Below are 11,596 nucleotides of genomic sequence, written 5' to 3'. Positions count from 1 at the left end.
TTCGAGATAACGACAGAGTAAATAAACATGAAACAATCGACAATCACACCAGCGCTATATATTGAACCATCACAGGTTAGCCACAACACATACTTTATCTCACATCACTAAAATGTACCTGATGAACACGGACGTCAATAATAACACCATTTGACAGCAATTTAACAGCGCCACAGTGGGTCATGCCCATGTAGAACACATTTCAAAAAAAATTTAAAAATAGTTGTAGTCTTCGGAATTGAATAAATTATATATCTATTAAAAGGTAATAGTCTGCAGATTCAGAAAACGCAAAAAAGTAAAAATTGAACTTTTCATGATTTTGAGCCTTTCCGGAGCCCCTTAAGATATCTACATTTTGATGTCTTAAGAGATGATGCATCAAATTCAGTATGGTAGAGAATCGTAGAAAAGTAAGTTTCACCACTGCGGATGTGATCGAGTCATAAGGTTCGATGCCGTAGCACACGATGAACCAAACTGTCATTTCCTTCAGTGCGAGTTTCACAGAGACGTCCCATGTCTCCTATTTCTCTTGGTACCACTTCACATTGTACTCTGATTGTTCATTTCGATTTGGTCATGCTTATGTAACTTCCCATTCAAATGATATCATTGTCTACATCCTCGTTCACCCACTGTCCATATTATACTCGCATTTATTCCCGTATTGGGTATGAACAGAATAAGGATCACAGCTCAACTCTGGTACACACCAATCAATTCTTTTGTGGAGGAGTATATTTTAAGCTGAGTTATTCTCTACCTGATGCTTTTCTCTCAGCCAAAAATGTCCTATAATCTGCGATTTGGGCAGCAAAATCATTTCATTGCCTTCACTGCCACTGAAGAAATTTCAATTTCGTAAGAGACTTTTTTTTCTTCTTTCATATTTTGTACAAAGTTCACAAGCGATTCCTAAAGTAGATGGGAATTCTGGGAGTAACATATAACTTACCCATAACTATTCTTTGGCAAAATGAGCATTTTTAAGAGGCTGTTATGTGTTGACCGACTGGCAGACTCAATCATTTGCCCTTCAACGCCGATGCTCGAGAGAGAAGGCGAGCGCAGGGTTCGATCTCAGTATTTCTCAACAGCTGCTCGCCGCTTATAATAGCTTAGTAACTGAGCAGCGCAATAGCTCTTTGAGAGTGAGTTTGAATTTAGATCATAGCCAGTCCGCGGTTGCAACATGATTCGGACACTGGACTCGTATTCGGGAACGGAGCCCAAACATCCGCCTGCGTACTCAGACTGCATGGTCTCCCCAAATATCTGAGGAGAATAGCAACATTTCTCTTCCCTCATACTTGGTCCGCTGACACTATCTTCATTCAATGACGACGCGGCCGACGGGAAGCTGAATTGCAACTTCCCTTTCTTCTTTTTGTCATAGATCCTTGTCCTGGCATAAAGGAAATCATATCGTAATTTATTTCGTCTCTAAAACTCGAGCTTATATGTCTCGAGCTCACCATCATCATGTTTTCTTCATGGAGTAGGGTACACCGCCTGTTCCAGAAACCATCTTGTCCTCAGACATCCGACGCTTTGCTATCCATTCGACTTGTGGTGAATGGCAATTTTAGGCAGACGATCTTTCTACCTTATTTTTACATTGTTACATCAGCTGACTTTATATGTTTAATTTTGCTTTACAACTCTGAAATATGTAGCTTTGGTCTTATTTATGTGGTTCGTATATTGCCCACCATTCTCCAGTATTTGACTGGCCTGAGAAACTTCGTCTCAACTGACGCAATTCTCCTTCTGTCTTTCTCCTAGAGCATCTCCGTCTCACTTTCATATTATACTACCGTACCGATAGCTTTTATAAGGCTTTAGTTCAATTTTCTTTCTGATTTTATATTTCAGAGTTCTACAAATTGCTTCACATATACGCTTAAATTTGCAAAGTTTTGTTCCTATGTCGGGGTATTTCAAATCCAAGGTAGTTAAAAGTGGATACCCGCTTCATTATTTTGCCGTTTATCTCAGTTTTGGATCTTAACTGGATTTCCCTCAGAAATGCCATTGCTTTTGATTTACGTGGGTATAGTATCAGCCCATATTCTTCTGGTACATTTCTTGAAATGCATAGCCGCCTGTCCGTTACACAGTAATAACGCCGTCTGCATATAAAATTCTACTTAATCTATACTATGATGAGAGCATTATACTACACTTGAAAATATTTCCATCCTACTGTGAACTTGTACACGTAGCTATTAAAAAGTGTTTCGGAATGACTTCTACCTTGTCTAACCCCTATATTTGTTTTAGCAGGTGTTGTTAGTTGCTTCGCTGTATCAGTAAGCGAAGTATGTTGTAAATAGACTTCTGATCGCTTTCCTTAGTTCATCTGGTAAACCTATGATCAAAATTTTGCAGAGGACCTCTCCATTCAGGCTGTCAAATGTCTCTAGAAAATATAAGTTTCCAGGCGGAATTCCCATCTTTTCTGAATCATTAGTTTCACTACGAAAATGGCATCTAGCGTAGAGCGACCCCAACTAACCTCCATCTGTTCGTTGATGATGATAGTGTGTGCTACGCCCCTAAGACTGAAGACTATTCTGAAGTATATTTTATAGGCAACTGTCCGGTGGACTGATGCCCCTGTAATTTTCACACTCACTCCTGTCACCTTTCGTGTAAATAGGAATGATCTTCGCTTTTAGCCAGTTCTCAGGTATTCTTCTTTGTCTCCAGCACACATTCAGCAGAAGCGTGAGTCCAACAGGCAAGAAGCTTCCTCCATACTTCCAGCACTGAACATAAACCCCGTACATTTCTGCCACTTTTCATTTTTCTTAATGCTTTCATGTGTCGATTCAGTAAAACAGGAATTTTCCCTGTAGATCCTGCAAATTTAGTAATGACGACTTTGTGATTTTGCGTACAGAAGAAGAGGCAAATTCTTGCCTACCAACTATCTACGATGACGGTGCTAAAATGGTAAAAGTAATGAGGAATTTGATCTCTGAACTTCAAAGACAGCGACTGACGTCCTGGACGATGTAGACGAAGACTTATAAATTCAGCCTGCTAGACGAAGACATATAAATTCAGCCTGCAGTTAGTTTACAGTTGGAAGATATACCTTCATTACCAGGCCCTCTGAAATTGAAGAAAAGCGCTAGAAAACAGCATCCCTCAATTTTCCCTTTGACTGCTAATGAAACGATGTTAAAATAAAGTTGTAGAAGTTAAGGAAGCAAAATTAAGGAAGAAAGAAGAAAAAGATTTATGTGTAGGAAAATAAAAATTAAAAGCCAAAGGAAAGGGCAAGTACAGGAGATTTCCATCTAAGACAAGGCCTAAGGAGACTGACATTAAGAAATATCATTGGACTATACCTTCTGACTCTTTATCAGATGATGATTTCGACCTATCCTTACCCAAACTCTGCAGTGACGACGAGACGGATGACACTGGCCCTAAAAATTTGGAGAAACTTCTGTCAAAAGAGACAGGGGAACATTTGCTGGTAACGATGCCGTTTGTCTGCTCTGTGGAGAGCTTGTGGGAAACAGGGAACTGTGATTTGCATGTGTGTTTTGGACTAGATGGGTGCATTGCGTGTGTAGTGGATGTGACACTGCTGAAAAATATATTTGCGACTACTGCCGTTTAGACTAGGCACTAAATACCAGCCGGTCTAAATTTCCTCGTAAAAGAATTTTTAATGTTATGGTCTCTGTCTGTTCTTCAATAAATAGTTTCATTTTTGTGTTCTAAATAAATAACATTTTTTCCCAGTTTTTGCCGCTTCATATATTATACTGTAACACCTCACATAGTGCACGATATTACCCCAGCCCTTGGAGCAATACCGATAGAGTAACATTTTTTTTGTAAAATAACTGCAGAAATGTAAATAGATTTATTATTCCAGAATGAGATTTTCACTCTGCAGCGGAGTGTGCGCTGATATGAAACTTCCTGGCAGATTCGTGCTTCGGTAGCTCAGATGGTAGAGCACTTGCCCGCGAAAGGCAAAGGTCCCGAGTTCGAGTCTCGGTCGTGCACACAGTTTTAATCTGCCAGGAAGTTTCAGATTTATTATTCCAAATATCAAACTACAGGCTTGTAGAGAATTGACTGCTTGACAAAAAAAGATGATTCACCATTTGCTTTGATTTCAGAAAACAAGAAATATTTAACAGAAAACTTTTCCTCATCAGGCCTCGAGCACTGACATAATTACATCTCGCGGACAACTTCTTGAAGTGTCATCTTTGAAAACAGTGTATACTGCTACAACAGTGTGAAAAACATGTGTGAGAAATTTCATTGTGACGTCACTTGCAAAAGAAGCTAACAAAATCCGCAGATACGCTTTTCTGGCATGTTTTCAACGCAATGAAAATTCCCTACATACCAACTGAAGCCTTCATGATCGAGCTGTGATTTCTAAACATATAATTGCGTAATAAAAACGCTATTGAACAGTGAGTTGACAGGTTTTATTAGAAGTATGTTTGTTTGTTAGTTAGTTCAAATGGTTCAAATGGCTCTGAGCACTATGGGACTCAACATCTTAGGTCATAAGTCCCCTAGAACTTAGAACTACTTAAACCTAAGGACATCACACACACCCATGCCCGAGGCAGGATTCGAACCTCCGACCGTGTTAGTTAGTATCTTGTCCCATGCATCATTTATACTATACATCATGATAAGAAAAGAATTATTTTAAATTCACATCACATATTGATTTGTAAATATGGCTACATGGCGACCATTTACATTTTTTTAGATGTCCAGATTTGAGTTAGTAATTTCTACCCACCATCTTTCATACATTACATTAATAGGTATTCCACAGAACAGAAGTGGCTGTTAAGGAGAAACTTTTTCAATTTGTTTTCAAATCTGACTTTACTGTCTGCCTGACATTTTGGATGACTGGCTAAATGAACAAAAATTTTGGTTGCAGCGTTGTGCATCCCATTTTGTGGAGTAATGAATGTTGTTTTTTCTACAGGTATTTTAATAATGTACGCCATTGTGTTTTTTAATCTGCAGTGGATTATTTACAAGAAACTTCATGGGGAAAAAGTAGACTGTGAACCAGCAGTCAAAATTCCTAATTCCTTAAACAGATGATCGTGACTGAGCACCACATATTATTCTCACAGCACTAATTTGAACAATGAAGACCTTCTTTTTTTTAAGATACGATATTATTGAATGAAATACGTAGTGACTTGTCTAACCCAAAGATTTGCAATAGTTTTAAGTGCAAATAAGGCTAAAATAAGTTGTTTTGGTTCTTAAAAAAGTTTTTTTTCTTTCAGTTTAAATTCTCACCAATATATACAACTAAAAATTTTGAAGTTTTCACATGTACTTCCCCATGTGTTAGACGTACAATGGTGTAGCACCTCTGGATTGCAGAACTAAATATCTTGCGTCTTTTTGAAGTTGTGAGTGAGATATTCAAGGAAACTACTCGATGATACATTTAAGAACATTATCTTCTGTTGCTGTTGATCATAATACTCTGTCATCCGCAAAAAGATCAAATTCTGTTAGTTATACATTAAGCAAAACGTCGTTTACATATATGAGGAACAACAGTGGATCCATTACTGAGCCTTGGAGAAAGCACTCCGTCTTCAGGCCACAAGTGGCCCATCGGGACCATCCGACCGCCGCGTCATCCTAAGTTGAGGATGCGGATAGGAGGGGCGTGTGGTCACCTGACAGCTCTCCCGGTCGTTACGATGGTTTTCTTTGACCGGAGCCGCTACTATTCGGTCGAGTAGCTCCTCAATTGGCATCACGAGGCTGAGTGCACCCCGAAAAATGGCAACAGCGCATGGCGGCCTGGATGGTCACCCATCCAAGTGCCAGCCACGCCCGACAGCGCTTAACTTCGGTGATCTCACGGGAACCGGTGTATCCACTGCGGCAATGCCGTTGCCGAGCCTTGGAGAAACCCAAAAGTAATTTCTCCCCAGCAAGAAGAATCTGTCCTGGTTACTTTGGTTCAATTAGTGACTACAATTTGCTCCATTCTTTTGGTTAAATAAGACATTACCACCAATTCCATACAACCTCAATTTATCTAGGAGAATATTATGATTGACACAATTAAATGCCTTACATAGGTCACCGGAAATACCAACCATTGCTGTTTAGTTACTTAACTCAAGTAAAATTTGGCGAGAGAGCTTGTAATCTGCGTTCTCTGTCGAGCAACTCTTCTTAAAACCAAACTGTCTTTGCTTAGGATATTACTGTTGCTCATGTGGGATACTACTCTAGAATAAATGATCTTCTCAATTAATTCACTGTCTCGATTTTCCCATTATAGCTACTACGAAACAAGACATTTCTGTTTTATGCTGCCCAATTATAGTACCACTTCTGCCAAGCTTTCTTGATGAGTAAGTCTAGGGACTGTAACAACTTTTTACAGAGAAGACGCGACCTCGCCCCATCACTTTCTGCTACTGCCTCCTGCCACAAAGACACGAAATGTTGCCAAGTATCACCAGTGGGCAGAAGTAGAGGCTGCTGTTGGATAACTGGTTGCCATAAAATACATATTTCGAGGGGAATTCTAAACGTAAGTTCCACATTATTATGGCGGCCAGACCAGGGTTCAAAGTGACACGGATAAATGTCACTATTTTTCAATATAGACGCCAAGTGTCCGCAAATAACGATCGGAACTTTCTACCAGTCCTTCAATTCCTCAACTATAGAAATCCGCTCTTTGGCCAGGAAGCTCTCGAGAACTGCTGAGTGAAAGTCCTCATCGTTGGAAAACCTCTTCCCGCCCCCCCCCCCCCAGAAGTTACACTCTTGGAAATGGAAAAAAGAACACATTGACACCGGTGTGTCACACCCACCATACTTGCTCCGGACACTGCGAGAGGGCTGTACAAGCAATGATCACACGCACGGCACAGCGGACACACCAGGAACCGCGGTGTTGGCCGTCGAATGGCGCTAGCTGCGCAGCATTTGTGCACCGCCGCCGTCAGTGTCAGCCAGTTTGCCGTGGCATACGGAGCTCCATCGCAGTCTTTAACACTGGTAGCATGCCGCGACAGCGTGGACGTGAACCGTATGTGCGGTTGACGGACTTTGAGCGAGGGCGTATAGTGGGCATGCGGGAGGCCGGGTGGACGTACCGCCGAATTGCTCAACACGTGGGGCGTGAGGTCTCCACAGTACATCGATGTTGTCGCCAGTGGTCGGCGGAAGGTGCACGTGCCCGTCGACCTGGGACCGGACCGCAGCGACGCACGGATGCACGCCAAGACCGTAGGATCCTACGCAGTGCCGTAGGGGACCGCACCGCCACTTCCCAGCAAATTAGGGACACTGTTGCTCCTGGGGTATCGGCGAGGACCATTCGCAACCGTCTCCATGAAGCTGGGCTACGGTCCCGCACACCGTTACGCCGTCTTCCGCTCACGCCCCAACATCGTGCAGCCCGCCTCCAGTGGTGTCGCGACAGGCGTGAATGGAGGGACGAATGGAGACGTGTCGTCTTCAGCGATGAGAGTCGCTTCTGCCTTGGTGCCAATGATGGTCGTATGCGTGTTTGGCGCCGTGCAGGTGAGCGCCACAATCAGGACTGCATACGACCGAGGCACACAGGGCCAACACCCGGCATCATGGTGTGGGGAGCGATCTCCTACACTGGCCGTACATCACTGGTGATCGTCGAGGGGACACTGAATAGTGCACGGTACATCCAAACCGTCATCGAACCCATCGTTCTACCATTCCTAGACCGGCAAGGGAACTTGCTGTTCCAACAGGACAATGCACGTCCGCATGTATCCCGTGCCACCCAACGTGCTCTAGAAGGTGTAAGTCAACTACCCTGGCCAGCAAGATCTCCGGATCTGCCCCCCATTGAGCATGTTTGGGACTGGATGAAGCGTCGTCTCACGCGGTCTGCACGTCCAGCACGAACGCTGGTCCAACTGAGGCGCCAGGTGGAAATGGCATGGCAAGCCGTTCCACAGGACTACATCCAGCATCTCTACGATCGTCTCCATGGGAGAATAGCAGCCTGCATTGCTGCGAAAGGTGGATATACAGTGTACTAGTGCCGACATTGTGCATGCTCTGTTGCCTGTGTCTATGTGCCTGTGGTTCTGACAGTGTGATCATGTGATGTATCTGACCCCAGGAATGTGTCAATAAAGTTTCCCCTTCCTGGGATAATGAATTCACGGTGTTCTTATTTCAATTTCCAGGAGTGTATTTCAGTGTGCCTAAAAGATGGAAGTCACATGGAGCAAGATCTGGATTTCCTGACCAGCTTCACCTTCGTCTGCTCGGCAATGTTCACATAGACTGTTTCAGTACGCCTGGACGCGTCGTTGCATTTGGTCCATATATCACGATAATTTCATTGTGAACCGTTGTGCAGTTCAGACGTTTTGCCCACAAGACTCGTATTGCCACGCGTACTTCAACTCTGAAGTACATTTTCCAGTTACCGCGCCTTTACACCCGCACACTGCGATGCCCCTGTTATTCGTACCGCAGCAGAGAACTGTGTCTGCAGGAAATCGACAACACGTACGCTTTCTTACAATGCACCAGTCTTGTTGCCGAATGGTCTTAGCCTGGGACGACATGTCTAACTTACTTTCTGCAGTCCCTGTTGAAACCTTCCCGTCTCGTCTATATCTCTTTTGTTATGCAACCTTCCCTTCTACAATAACCTATGACACCTTCCCTTAGGATTTCTATCTGTTGCTTAATAATAACAAATGAAATCTTCCCTTTGAAATTAATTCTCTTTCTCAGTCTTCGCATTCAAATTTAAATGCTGCTTATTAAAAATGATTTTCTGATTATTTCGACGAAACATAGAATGTGTCATCGTCGTGGCCCTCAGTCGTTACCTGCAATAACCCAAAACTGTTCCTTACCTTTTTTACTGTTACTGGATCGCCACCTGACTGCTACATCGGACTGCGACATGAATATACTTACTCTGGTTTACTAGACTCTATTAGCTGCTGGTGGGCTGTCATAATAAGTGGCTGTATTTATTACCAAAGCTGACGTTATTCTTTAATAGCAAAGCTGACGTTATTCTTTAATTAATTTGACTGAAGTTACGTAATTCATAGTTAAACTTTTTCTAGACAACGATATAATTTTGCAAAGTTTTACGTTGATGTTTTTTGGGATGGATTATAATCAGTAATGCAATATTGCTGGCAAAAATTAATTATATTCTGAATGAAATGATTTTGCAAACGTTCAAATGGTACTTACTTTTTACAATAATCTTACAACTAGCATTGCGCAAACATACCTTCAGTAGTCTTGAGTTACTCAAAAAAATAATTCAATAATATTAGCTCCTCGTATGATAATAGTTAGCTGATGTCTCTGTACATCCGTTTATAATCTCTTGTAAATCACAGCTGGTGGCTGGCAGGCACAACGCTCCTCTCAACCTCTCGCTTCAGACCTGCTACCGACTCGCTTCACTTCTCGCTTACTACTGACTTCCTACGAACGATAAAGTGCTGTCTCTCCCGCCAACAATGCTTTCTGGTGCAGACGATCCCTGCTACCATTACAAAATGTATCAATGCGCGGTCTTTCCCGCTCTTTTCTTAAAAAGTGTCCATACGCGGTCTCTCCCGCCCTTTTTTTTTAAATTATATCAATGTGTGGTCTCTCCTGCCAACAATACTTTGGTGCAGATATTCCCTGCTACTACAATTATTTCCAACATGACAAATATTAATTATTCCTACTTAATCCTATTAATAAAATATAAACATCTTTCATAAATTGTGGTCTGACAATAGACAATAGAAATATACACGTCTTACACTATGTATAATGCATCAACGTTAGGGAGACTATACCTCGCTGTATTTTCATACGTACGCAGTCTTCAGATGCCACAGTAAAGCAGTTGAGATTTTCCGTGGCTTTCTGTGCTTTTTGTAAACGAAGCTCTTGTTTTGGTTACACAGCTCAGTTTCTCCCGTTCCATACTCACTTTTTGTTTGGTTGCCAGTATCTGAACGGTGGTGTAGAAATGTAAATTTCTGGAATTGCTTTCTGAAAACCACGCGATATAACCTAGCACGGCTACAAGGCCGTTTTAGAAATTCCCGAGCTTCAGAAAAATGCTAACAGTCGCAGCGATCTTGTTTATTCGAATCGTTGAATAACGTCCGTTGCGAGCTAACCTATTTGACGTGCATGCATCATCCCATAGGCGCTTAAATCAAAACCTACGAATAGCTAATTTAACTCCGTTGTGGTTAATGATTTTCTTCTGTCGGGAAAGAGTAAATGCGTACTTTTGTTCAGATCTACATTCTGTTTGTTGTATTTCACCTTATAGCGACGAAACTTATTTGGAAGCTTTGATAATGAAATCCCACATCCCTCTTCGCCTCTTCGTTTCCTTTATCTGTTTGTTAACACGAGTGACAGAGAGGCTTATAATATTTTTGAACGATGAATGCGTATTTGAGTGTGACCACAATCCATTGGTAAAGATAGGATGACACTTTCTTCTAGAGGGTTGAGACTTTAGATTGTCGCTACACTACCGTCTCCTTTTTCCGTGATCTCTTCCATTATTGTAGAAGTACTTTTTATTTTTAACGGTTTTTTCCGTAGCTAATAACGTATTTTTCCTTCGAATTAAAAGCTCCGAAGCTACGTTTATTATTTATTTCTTTTAATCGGAGCTACGACTCCGAAACAAATAGCGAACAAAAAAATAAGGACGTATAGTCGTGAAACTGTTATTTCGAGGAAAAAATATTCCGTTTTAGTGACAAATACCGTGCTATCGCCAAAGAAATATCTCAGATTTCACGACATTTGCTCGAAATCTCAGCGCACAGTTACAGATGCCGCTAATTCAATCAGTGGAAGCTTCCAGATATTAAACTATCTCATCCAGCGACTTACTGGCTTTATCATGTCACCGCAGTACGCCATTAACATCTACCAGAACACTGACTTCACGTATTTTGTGACTTACATTCATCAATTATGAGCAGTGAACGGTGAAATACTACGGATGAATAGCAACAAACAGTCACAGTTTCATTACGATTTCATATCTTTTTTTTCGTATTAATAGGGTAATCTACAGCATACTACAATAGAAGTGTGTACCATCTGCACGAAGCATCCATTAGAATTATTCGAAGACGGTCATGGTTCATTATTGAGTACTGATATTTCAGCGTCGGTAATGAGTAGAGCGAAACTATGTCGAATTGTTCAAGTCTCGCGGAGACATTTTCTGACAACCTTCGTAGCATCCAAGTTGCATAGTGAGGTCTACAGACTGTTTGTAAATTCGCCTTGCAAACCCCAGTGACGTGTAGAGGGCGCCGCGCTATTAGCAGAAAACCATTTTCGGCGAAACATATCGTCTCGGCGCTACAGAAACAAATCTTTGAAACAATTCCTTCCCCTTTCCCATGCTTTCTGGTTAAAATAATGATATTAACTTACTTTGATTGTGACACCAAATTGTAACGTGGTAACAATGCCCATTGCTAAAATACAAGAGACGAGCACCATTCACAAGTCACTTTTCATATTCACTCTATCT

General features: G+C 41.7%; 1 pseudogene; it reads right to left on the bottom strand.

Annotated features, from left to right (window-relative positions):
- Nucleotides 1–5,818: 5,818 nt before the first annotated feature.
- Nucleotides 5,819–5,936, bottom strand: LOC126254059 (5S ribosomal RNA; annotated as a pseudogene).
- Nucleotides 5,937–11,596: the final 5,660 nt, after the last annotated feature.

This window comes from Schistocerca nitens, chromosome 4, assembly GCF_023898315.1.
Source record: "Schistocerca nitens isolate TAMUIC-IGC-003100 chromosome 4, iqSchNite1.1, whole genome shotgun sequence".
Classification (NCBI taxonomy): Eukaryota; Metazoa; Arthropoda; class Insecta; order Orthoptera; family Acrididae; genus Schistocerca; species Schistocerca nitens.
Note: the sequence above shows the minus strand (reverse complement) of the source record. Positions and strands in the feature narration are given on the sequence as shown.